This window comes from Hyaena hyaena, unplaced genomic scaffold, assembly GCF_003009895.1.
Source record: "Hyaena hyaena isolate Hyena2069 unplaced genomic scaffold, ASM300989v1 scaffold_745, whole genome shotgun sequence".
NCBI lineage: Eukaryota > Metazoa > Chordata > Mammalia > Carnivora > Hyaenidae > Hyaena > Hyaena hyaena.
The window spans coordinates 17153-29650 of record NW_024081376.1 but is presented as its reverse complement, the minus strand read 5'-3'; the positions used below and the strand labels follow the sequence as shown (position 1 = coordinate 29650).

The following is a 12498-nucleotide window of genomic DNA, read 5'->3' as shown; positions in this document are numbered from 1 at the left end:
ATGATCTGTACCATATGCAGGGGCCAAAAGCAGCTCATATTTGGCTTGCTGGGATCCCACAGGGCCCTTGTCCCCACGCTAAACACTTTGTCTGACGTTTAAGGAAAAACAAATATCTAGTGCCCACCCCACACTGGGCAGTGCCCAATCTGCTAAACGCAAGCCAGACAAAGAGGGAGGCCAGATGGGAGGCAGAGGGGCAGTGGGACTCTGTTTCAAGAACCAGGAGCAAGCTGAAGATCACCTTGACCAAAATAGGGGACATAGCTGAAGTTTGGACAAGAACTCTTGGTTTGGGCTATTTCCCAAATTGGCTGTCCCAGGGGTTGAGAAAATGGGTTGGTTTACTGCTGTGATGCATAGTTCTGAGAGATGAGGCCTGAACAGGGGCTGCTATACTTTGAAAAATAGAGTTGTGAGCTGAGATGGATAACCATGAATCCTCAAAAGTGAGGCCAATTTTGATTTTGGCACTTTGGATCTCTAATATATGTATTTATATGCTATGAAATCTAAGCAAATGATTCCATTTGTGTGTGGTTTGGTGGATGTAAAACAGCACATTTATTTTTTTAGTAAATACACTAGAGTCAGGAAGACACACAGTAAAAGAATGGATCAGCTGAAAGGGGCACCTGGGTGGCTCAGTTGGTTAAGAATGGCTCAGCTGCTATCAAAAAACCAATATAGGATAAAAGGAGGAGTAAAGGACAAATAGAAAATGAGTGAAGGCAGAAGAAGCAGACAGGTAAGTAGCATCAGGCTTCATTATTTGATGTTCGGCCAGAAACTGCTATAAGCTGAGCACTTAGCCTTCTGGGCTGGAACGGTAGGTATTCCCCTTTAGGTTCAGATTCAAGGACCTCTAAATGGCCACTCCTACCCCCAACTGAGTCTCCTATAGGCCTCCTTTGCAAGAAAATAATAAAAAAGCTGATCTGATATGGGAGAGAGTTAGGAACAAAAATGAGGTTGCTAATTGCAATAAGCCAGAGATTTGAATTCCAATGGGTGGGTGGAGGCATTTACCCTGTGTCAGGTGGGAAGTTGAAACTAAGATGTTTGGATGAAACCAAAACACTGAACAGACTACTCTGTCATTGAGAATGTGAAATAGCCAAAAATCTTCCCAGAGACAATAAGAAAGTTTGTCTATTTGGCCTGAGATCTATGTGAGTTAAAAAGAAATTCTACCCTACTTTGCCTCTGGTTTGGGGTTTGAGCTTATGCTTCCTGCTAGCTAATGTATTAAATGAATGGAGTCCTGGACCTTGCAAAGCTTACAGGCTGCCAGAAAGAATTTAATGTAAAAACTGTCTGGAAGGACACATCTTCAAATCAAGCCAACCAGAATTCCCTGTTATAAAGACAGCCAAATGTGAGCTCATCCAAAATTGTAAAACACATATGAATACCCACCAAGAAAGCACACATCAGCAGAAATATGCAGTCAAATTAAACTTCTAACAATTCAGATAATACAAATGGTCAGTTACAAGCTATAAAGTAAGTATGTTTATAATGAGAAAAAAACTTAAAAACACTTAAAAACATGAAAATGGATAAAATGACATTTAAAAATATATTGAAAAATAACCAGAGAGTAGTTATAGAAATTAAAAAATATAGTCATTAAAATTTGAAAGATAATAGGTGGATTAAAGAGCTGATTAAACACAGCTGGAGAGAGAATTAGTAAACTGGATGATAGAGCCAAGGAAGTTACCAGAATGTATGTAACACATAACACACTGGTAGAAATTTAGAGGAACAAAATAAAAATGAAATTCTAAAATCTTCCAGAGAAAATAAAAGAATCATATAGATTACCTATAAATAAACAATAATCAGATTGATACCAGACTTCTCAACAACTTTGATGGAAGACAACAATAGAATAATATCTTGCAATAAGGGGAAATACTTTTGATTAAGAATTCTGAATGCAGTCAACTTCATTAAAATAGAAGGGTTTTAAAAACTAAAATTATTTCAGACATTATAGCCCCAAACTGGAAACGACCCAAACATTCATTGACAAATTAATGGATAAACAAATTGTGGTGTATTCACACAATAGAATACTACTCAACAGTAAAAAGAACAATCTCCTGATACACATAATAATGTGAATGAATCTCAGAGGTATTATGCTCAGGGAAAGAAACTTGACACAAAAGGTCATATACTGCATTGTTTCATTCATAAGAAACTCCAGGAAAAGGATCTAATCTACAGTGATATAAAAGAAATCAATGATTTGGCAAGCGCAGGAGGAGAAGGTGGGGATAGGAAAGGACACAAGGGAAATTTCTTGGGGAGGTAAGTTGGAAATGTCTATAGGTCACATGGTGGCTGTATAACAACTGTTAAAACTAAAACTCTGCAACTGATATCTGTTCCTTTTTTATTATATATAATTTAAACTTCAATTTAAAAATGAATAAAAAAAATTTTACTCATGGGCACCTGGGTGGCTCAGTTGGTTAAGAATCTGACTCTTCAAACCATGAGAGACTCTTGAATGCTGACAAAAACTGAGGACTGATGGATGTGGGGGGGAGGGGGGGATGGGCATGAAGGAGGGCACTTTGGGGATGAGCACTGAGTGTTATGTAGAAACTAATTTGACAATAAACTATTAAAAAAAAAATTAAAAAAATAAAATAAAATAAAAACGCATATTTGAATCAATTTAAAAGAAGTGAACAGAGATTTGTTGATGAGTGTGTCAGGGGCTNAAAAAAAAAAAAAAAAAAAAAAAAAAAGAATCTGACTCTTGATTTTGGCTCATATCATGATCTTGGGGTTTGTGGGTTTGAGCCATGCCTTGGGGTCTGTGGCTGATAGGGCAGAGCCTGCTTGGAATTCCCTCCTTCTTTCTCTGAGACTCCCTTTGCTTGCATTCTCTCTCTCTCTCTCTGTCTCATAATAAATAAATAAACTTAAAAAAAACTATAACAATATTTTATTCATGCATTCATGATTATTTTTGCAAAAAAGATTTAGTAGCATCTCAAACTAAAATCCCATATTATACCCACATGGGAAATTAGCTGATGTGTATGCTAAGACTATAATTATTGATTGACTAGATGTTTGTAAGAAATATAAGTTTAGATATTATCTGAGGGATGTCTGGGTGGCTGTGTTGGTTAGGCGTCTGACTCTTGATATCAGCTCAGGTCATGATCTCACAGTTCTCGCAAACCATGAGAGCCCTGTGTTGGGCTCTGCACTGATAGTGGGGAATCTTCTTGGGATTCTCTCTCTCCCTCTCTCTCTGTCCCTCCCCATGCTTGCACACACTCTCTCTCCCTCAAAATAAACAAATAAACATTTAAAAATATTATCTGGGAGCACCTGAGTGGCTCACTAGGTTAAGTGTTCAACTCTTGGTTTCACCTCAGGTCATGAACTCACGATTTTGTGAGTTTGAGCCTTGTGTCTGACTCTGCACTGGCAATGTGGAGCCTGCTTGGGATTCTCTCTCTCTCTCTCTCTCTCTCTCTCTCTCTCTCTCTCTCACATTCCTACCCCACGCATGCTCTGTCGCTCTCAAAATAAATGAATAAACATTAAAAAATATTATCTGAGAAATCTCTAGAGAAGTGGTTTTCAACCCCTAGCAAGGGTCAGATTTATCTGTAGGGCTAATTAAAACACACATTGTTGGGGCGCCTGGGTGGCTCAGTCGGTTAAGTGTCCGACTTCGGCTCAGGTCATGATCTCATGGTTCATGGGTTTGAGCCCGCATCAGACTCTGTGCTGACAGCTCAGAGCCTGGAGCCTATTTTGGATTCTGTGTCTCCCTCTCTCTCTCTGCCCCTCCTCCACTCATGCTCTGTCTCTCTTTCTGTCTCAAAAATAAATAAACTATAAAAAATTAAAAAAAATAAAACACGCATTGTTGAGGGGAGGCAGGAAGATGGCAGGGGAGGATACTGAGTTCAGCTCGTCCCATGGGCACACAGAGATAACAGCTACATCTGGCAAAACAGACTTTCCACTTAATCTTAGAAAGAAAGCCATGTTGAAAAGGGTAGAAAAGGTAGAGAGGTAATTGGGAACCAAACTTACCCAGTGAGACTAACTACAAATGGGAAGGACATCACAGACATAGAGAAGTGAGAGGGTCAGATTCCATACCAGGCACCCCTGGCACTGGGTACCTGCATTGAAAAGATGAGTTCCTTGAACATATGGCTTTGAAAACTAGCAGAGCTTAACTTCAGGAGCTTTGAGAATCACTGGGGCTTAACTCCAGGAACTTTAAAAGTCAGTGTGTTTAACTCTGGGAGAATTGGAGGGTGAAAGGAAACTGAGTCCCTGCCATTAAAAAGCCAGCATAATAAATAACTCAGCTCCAGACACAACACAAATAAAGCAGTGTGAAAAGTACCTGGGGGGGGGGGGTGCACCTGGGTGGCTCAGTCAGTTAAGCGTCCAACTGTGGCTCAGGTCATGATCTCATGGTTAGTGGGTTCAAGCCCCACGTCAGGCTCTATGCTGACAGCCAACTCAGAGCCTGGAGCCTGTTTCGGATTCTGTATCTCTCTCTCTCCCTGACCCTCCCCTGCTCACGCTCTCTCTCTCTCTCTCTCTTTCTCTCTCTCTCAGAAATAAAACATTTTAAAAAATTAAAAAGAAAAGAAAAGTACCTGGAGTAGACATGAAGGAGATTTATTGATTAATCTTAAAACGTGTGCTGGAGAGGCAGGGACCTTTAGGAGATATCGCCAGGAAGAAAATAATTTCTCTTCTCCTCCAGCCTAGATGGCCTGATGTTTGTGGAAGCTAGAACTAATACTCTCTATCTACCTTGCTAGTACTGTAAGCCCTACCCCTGTGTTCACCTGCAGAGCCCACCCTGTCCAACCTGCTAGCTTCATCAGGTATCCCTCCAAAGCAGCCGCTGTCCTTTGATACTCTGTAGGCAGCCGTGGCCAGGACTGATGCCACTCCAAAGTGACTCCTGACCTGGGTAGGGAGGAAGATAACCCTATGCACCAGTATTGCAGTTGTAGCAGATGGCCCTCTTACCTGGCTGTCCAGAGAGCAAGCCTTGCCCTTTGTTATGCCTGCAACTGTGGCAGAGAGGCTAAGTGCAAACAGCTAATCTGACTGCCAGCTCCACCCACCAACAAGACCACAGTGACCTCAGACAGACCTCTCAACAGGGACCAAACCCTGCCCAGTACGCCCACAGCAGGCAAAGTAGATCACTGCATCCAGCTGGGCTGAAGGCAAATACAGCTTAGTCATAAGAGGAAGATGCACGCAGCCCACACAGAGGATACCCCTGAAGAAGTTCCTGGTTCTGGTGACCAGAGGGGACTGCACTAGACAGCACAATACCCCTTCTTCACAACGCCACAAATTTCAAGACTAGAGATGTAGCTGACCTACCTAATACATAGAAACAAACACAGAGAGGCAAAATTAGTTGACAGTGGAATATCTCCCAAATGAATGGATAAGACAAAATCACAGTAAAAGAACTAAATGAAACAACTTAAGCAACATGCCTCATAAAGAATTCAAAGTAATAGTCATAAAGATATGCACTAGAGTTAACAGAAAAGTGGATGTGCACAATGAGAACGTCAACAAAGAGAAATATAAAAAATAACAAAACAGAGCCGAAGAATTCTATAACTGAAATTTAAAAAAATACACTGGAAAGAATCAATAGCAGATTAGAGGACACCAAAGAATGGGTCAATGATCTGGAAGACAGGATAATAAAAAGTAACCAAGTTGAACAGGAAAAAAATAATAATAAAGAATGAGAATATATTAAGGGACTCAGCAATATCATCAAATGTAATAACATTCATAGTAGAGGTATCCCAGAAGGAGGTGAGAAAGAGAAAGGGACAGAAAATTTATTTGAAGAAATAATCACTGAAACCTTTCCTAATCTGGGGAAAGGAAACAGGGCATCCTGGTTCAGGAAGCACAGAAAGCCCCTAACAAGATGCACCCAAGGAGGTCTACACCAGATACACAATGATTTTAAAAAGTAAAAATGGCAAAAAGCAGCAACAAACAGAGAATCTTAAAAGCAGAAAGAGATGGTGCAAAAACAGACACAGACAAATGGAATAGAATAGGGAACCCAGAATTGGACCCACAAATGTATGGCCAAGTAATCTTTGACAAAGCAGTAAAGAGTATCCAATGGAAAAAAAGACCGTCTCTTTAGCACATGGTGCTGGGAGAACTGGACAGCAACATGCAGAAGAATGAAACTAGACCACTTTCTTACACCATACACAAAAATAAACTCAAAATGGTTGAAAGGCCTAAATGTGAGTTAGGAAACCATCAAAATCCTAGAGGAGAAAGCAGGCAACAACCTCTGTTACCTCAGCTGCAGCAATTTCTTGCTTGACATATCTCCAAAGGCAAGGGAATTAAAAGCAAAAATGAACTATTGGGACCTCATCAAGATAAAAACCTTCTGCACTGCAAAGGAAAGAATCCATAAAACTAAAAATGCAACCAATGGAATGGGAGAAGATAGTTGCAAATGACAGATAAAGGGTTATTATCCAAAATCTATAAAAAACTTACCAAACTCAACACCCAAAAACAGATAATCCAGTGAAGAAATGGGCAGAAGACATGAATAGACACTTTTCCAAAGAAGACATCCAGATGGCCAACTGACACATGAAAAGATGCTCAACATCCCTCATCATCAGGGAAATACAAATCAAAGCCACACTGAGATACCAGCTCACACTGATCAGACTGGCTACAATGAACAACTCAGGAAACAACAGATGCTGTTGAGGATGTGGAGAAACAGGAACCCTCTTGCACTCTTGGTAGGAATGCAAACTGGTTTAGCTGCTCTGGAAAACAGTGTGGAATTTCCTCAGAAAATTAAAAATAGAACCACCTTATGACCCAGCAATAGCACTACTAGGGATTTATCCAAAGGATACAGGAGTGCTGATTCATAGGGGCACATGTACCCCAATGCTTATAGCACTGCTTTCAACAATAGCCAAATTATGGAAAGAGCCTAAATGTCCATCAACTGATGAATAGTTTACTCAAAGATGATTTAGTTTATATATACAATGGGATACTACTTGGCAATGAGAAATAATGAAATCATGCTATTTGCAGTGATGTGGATGGAACTGGAAGGTATTATGGTGAGTGAAATAAGTCAGTCAGAGAATGACAGATATCATATGTTTTCACTCATATGTGGATCATGAGAAACTTAATGGAAGACCATTGGGGAAAGGTAGGAGAGAAAATAGTTTCAAACAGAGAGGGAGGGAGGCAAATCATAAGCGACTCTTAAATATAGAGAACAAATTGAGGGTTGATGAGGGTGCAGGGGAGAGGGGAAAATGGGTGAAGGGCATTGAGGAGGGCACTTGTTGGGATGAGCACTGGGTGTTGTATGTAAACAAAGAACCATGGGAATCTACCCCAAAACCAAGAACACACTTTACACACTGTATGTTAGCCAATCTGACAATAGATTATATTAAAAAAAAAAAAGAAAGAAAAAGAAATAGCAATGAAAACTGTGAGGATTAAACAAAGAAAAAAAAGAAGCAAGAAAAAGGAAAATAGTTATACACAAAGAAGACCCTATGAGGCTATGAGCTAATTTTTCAGCAGAAACTTTGCAGGCCAGAAGGTAGTGGTATGATATATTCAAAGTACTGAAAAGAAAAAAACCTACAACCAAGAATATTCTACCCACTAACATTATCGTTCAGAATAGAAGAAGAGATACAGAGTTTCCCAGACAAATAAAAGTTAAAGGAATTCATCGCCACTAAACCATCCTTACAAAAAAATGGTAAAGGGAATTCTTTACATGGAAAAAAAGAGACCATAACTAGAAGTAATAAAATTATGAAAGGAAAAACTTTAGTGGTAAAAGCAAGCATGTATTAAAGATAGTATATTCATTACTTACAAAGCCATATGAAGGTTAAAACATTAAAGTAGTAATAACCAATTATATCTATAAAAATTAGGTGACACACAAAAAATTAATAGACGTAAAATATGACATCATATATATAAAACATGGTGAAGGGAGTAAAATATTAGTGCTTTTAGAATGTATCTAAACTTAAGTGACAAACTTAATATAGACAGCCATATACAGAAAATGTTATATATGAACCCAATGGTAATCACAAATCTGAAACATATGATAGATACAAAAACAAACAAACAGACAAATAAATAAATAAAAAGAAAGGGAATCCAAGCATAACACTAAAGAAATCATCAGACAACAAAGGAAAAGATGAAGAGAAGAAAGAAGAAACAGGAGAATTACAAAAACAACCAGAAAACAATCAACAAAATGGCAAGAAGTACATACCTATCAATAATTACCTTAAATGGGGGCACCTGGGTGACTAAGTTGGTTAAGTGTCTGACTCTTGATTTCAGCTTGGGGCATGATCTCATGGTTTGTGAGATTGAGCCCCGAGTTGGGATCCACACCGACAGCATGGAGCCTGCCAGGGATTCTCTGTCTCCCTCTCTATGCCCCTCCACACCCTCATCCATGTGTATGCATGTGTGCTTGCTATCTCTTTCTCTCTCTCAAAATAAATAAATAAACGTAAAGAATTACCTTAAATATAAATAAACAAATACTCCAATCAAAAAACATAGGTGACTTAATGGATAAAAAAGTAATACCCATCTATATGCTGTCTACAAGAGACTCACTTCAGACCTTAGTCACATACAGATTCAAAGTGAAGGGATGAAAACACTTATATCATGCAAATCAAAGTGAGGAAAAAAAAAAAAAAAGCCAGGATAGCAATACTTAGGTCAAATCAAGTAAACTTTTGTTTTATCAGAAAAGTGGCTATTAATGTTTATGGGATATTAATATAGAAATTCATGCCAATTCAGAAAATCCTCATTCTTATAACAGCTTTGTGTATGCTAAAATGGCAATTTTCAACTGGGGGTGGTTTTGCCCCACAGGGGACATTTGGTCATGTCTGGGGACATTTTTGTTTGTTATAACCGAAGGCTAGGAATGCTGCTCAACATCCCATGATGTATAGGACAGCCCCCTACAACAAAGACATATCCTGCTTCAAACCCTGCAGTGATAACATGGGCTCTTGAGACTATTACCTAAAGGGCACCAGGGGCGCCTGGGTAACTCAGTCGGTTAAACGTCTGACTTCGGTTCAGATCATGATCTCATGGTTCATGGGTTCGAGCCCCACGTAGGGCTCTGTGCTGACAGCTCAGAGCCTGGAGCCTGCTTCAGATTCTGTATCTCCCTCTCTCTCTGACCATCCCCTGCTCACGCTGTCTCTCAGAAATAAATTAAAAAAAAAAAACACTAAAAATTATGAAAAAGGGCACCAGAATTTAATGAGATAGTTTTAAAATAAAGCTTCTGAGACACTATGAAATCTGATTTCTTCTCAATCTGTAGTAGCAACAGTATTTCAAGAAACTTAAGACACTACAACGTAGAAGTATACTTCAGTATCTGTAAATTTGTCATTATACAGTTCATCTAAGTATTCTGCCCTATTAGTTCCATGAGGGCAAGATCGAGGGCAAGATCAAGGGCAGTCTTGATCTTTGCTGTATCCCCAATGCTTGAGACATGATAGGCACAAAAATGTTCTTTTAATGTGTAAACAAGTGAAGCAGATTACTAACTCAACTTCTCTCTCTAATACAGCATGATCATGGTAGCCAGTGGTGGTAGATGTGAAGTATCTTTGGTTCCAGTTATTCCTCACATCCTCTTTAAGAAGTTGGTCCACTTGGGGCACCTGGGTGGCTCAGTTGGTTAAGTGTCAGACTTCAGTTCAGGTCATGATCCCACCATTTGTGAGTTTGGACCCCACATTGGGCTCTGTGCTAATGGTGCAGAGCCTGCTTAGGATTCTCTCTCTTCCTCTCTCTCTGTCCCACCCGTGCATGTTCATACTCACTCTCTCTCAATAAATAAATAAATAAACTTAAAAAAAAAAAGAAGTTGGTCCACATACTGGACCATTATACCAAAGTTTAAATCCCTGAATAACCCATTGTTGATGTTGCCAGGGATGATAATTATTTTGCATCCAATTAAGAATATCAGCAATAAGCTCAAGCTCCTGAGATGGATCTTTTAGCCAGTCACTGGTACTCTCCTATGATGCCAAACTTGATAATTTTGCAGATGTTCCTCAACTGTTGCAGTAACATAGTTCATTTTTTCATGTAGATCTTTTTGAAGTGACTTTAAGAGAACTCTCCAAAAATGCCACACCATATAATTGGCTGCATTTAACTCAATAGCATCTCTGGTTAGTTTAAAAGCTCATTCACTTCTTTCATCATACTGCAGAACAAACCAAAATTAATCATAAACATTTCTAAATTATTCACTATAAATGATCTGGACCACTGGATTGGGGCCATTATTCTGTGGTACTGGATCTATATTTGCCCATTCTTTTTTTTTTTTTTTTTTAGTGTTTATTTAACTTGAGGGAGAGAGAGAGTGAGAGAGGACACAGAATCTGAAGCAGGCTTCAGATTCCAAGATGTAAGCACAGAGCCCTACATTGGGTTCAAACTCATGAACAGTGAGATCATGACCTGAGCCGAAGATGGATGCTTATCCTACTGAGCCACTCAGGCACCCCTATATCTGCTCATTCTGCTCTCTCCCCGTACAGGACGTAAGTGAGTGAGTCCAGGCTCAGGAATCCACTGTCCATAGGGGACACCACCACCTCTTTCGGCTCATCCACCATAGTTTCTTCCTGCAGGCCAAGTGGACTTTAAAGCAAAGACTGTAGAAGAGGAAAAGAAAGGCATGACATAATGATAAAAGAATCAATCTAACAATAAATATAATAATTGTAAATAGCTATGCACCCAACACTGGAGGACCTAAATACATAAAGCAATGTTAACAGACATGAAGGACTTTGACACTTCACTTATATCAATGGATAGATCATTTTGACAGAAAATCAACAAAGAAATAGTGGCTTCAAATGACACATTAGACGAGCTCGAACCTAACAGATATATTTAGAACATCCTATCAAAAAACATCAGAATACAAATTATTTTCAAGTTCACATGGAATATTCTCCAGGATAGATCACTTGTTAGGCAACAAAAGAGGTCCTAATAAACTTAAGAAAACTGAAATCATATCAAGCATCTATTCTGACCACAATGGTATAAAACTAGAAATAAATTATAAGAAAAAAACTAGAAAAAAATACAAACAAGTGGAGGCTAGAAAATATGTTCTTAAACAACCAAAGGCTGAAAAAGGAAACTAAAAAAAATACATGGAGACATGAATATGAAAACACAATAGTTCACCTCCAAAAACATGGAGGTTAAATAATACCCTACGAAAGAATGAATGGGTCAATCAGGCAATTAGAGAAGAAATTTAAAAATATATGGAAACAAATGAAAATGAAAACACAACAATCCAAAATCTATGGGATACAGCAAAGGCATTCCTAAGAGGAAAGCACATTGGACTCCAGGCCTATTTCAAGAAATTAGAAAAAGCGCAAGTGCAAAATCTAAAGGCTCACCTAAAGGAACTACAGGCAGAGCAACCAGAGTGCCCTAAACCCAGTAGAAGAAGAGAAATAGTAAAATTCAGAGCAGAAATAAACAACATATAGACCAAAGAAACAATTGAACGGATCAATGAAACCAAGAGTTGGTTTTTGAAAAAATAAACACAATTGACAAACCTCTAGCCAGGCTTCTCAAAAAGAAAAGAGAGAGCACCCAAATAGACAAAATTATGAATGAAAATGGACTTATTACAACCAAACCCTCAGAAATACAAGCCATTATCAGGGAATACTATGAAAAATTATATGCCAACAAATTGCACAAATTACAAGAAATGGACAAACTCCTAAACACACACTACCAAAATTCACACAGGAAGAGATAGAAAATCTGAACAGACCCATAACGAGTCAAGAAATCGAATCAGTTATCAAAAATTACCCAACAAATAAGAGCCCTGGACCTGATGGCTTCCCTGGGGAATTCTACCAGACGTTTAAAACAGAATTAATCCCAATTCTTCTCAAGGTATTCCAAAAAATAGAAATTGAAGGAAAACTCCCGGACTCATTTTATGAAGCCAGCATCACACTGATTCCCAAGCCAGATAGAGATCCAGCAAAAAAAGGGAACTACAGGCCAATATCCTTAATGAATACGGATGCAAAAATCCTCAATAAGATCCTTGCAAATCAAATCCAACAGCACATAAAACGAATTATCCACCAAGATCAAGTGGGATTCATTCCTGGGTTACAGGGCTGGTTCAATGTTCACAAATCAATCAAGGTGATACATCACATCAACAAAAGGGAAGATAAAAACCATATGGGGCGCCTGGGTGGCTTAGTCGGTTAAGCGTCCGACTTTCGCTTAGGTCATGATCTCGCGGTTCGTGGGTTCGAGCCCCGCATC

At 39.0% G+C, this 12498-nt stretch overlaps 1 pseudogene; it reads right to left on the bottom strand.

Annotated features, from left to right (window-relative positions):
• Positions 1–5160: 5160 nt before the first annotated feature.
• Positions 5161–10748, bottom strand: LOC120220981 (annotated as a pseudogene).
• Positions 10749–12498: the final 1750 nt, after the last annotated feature.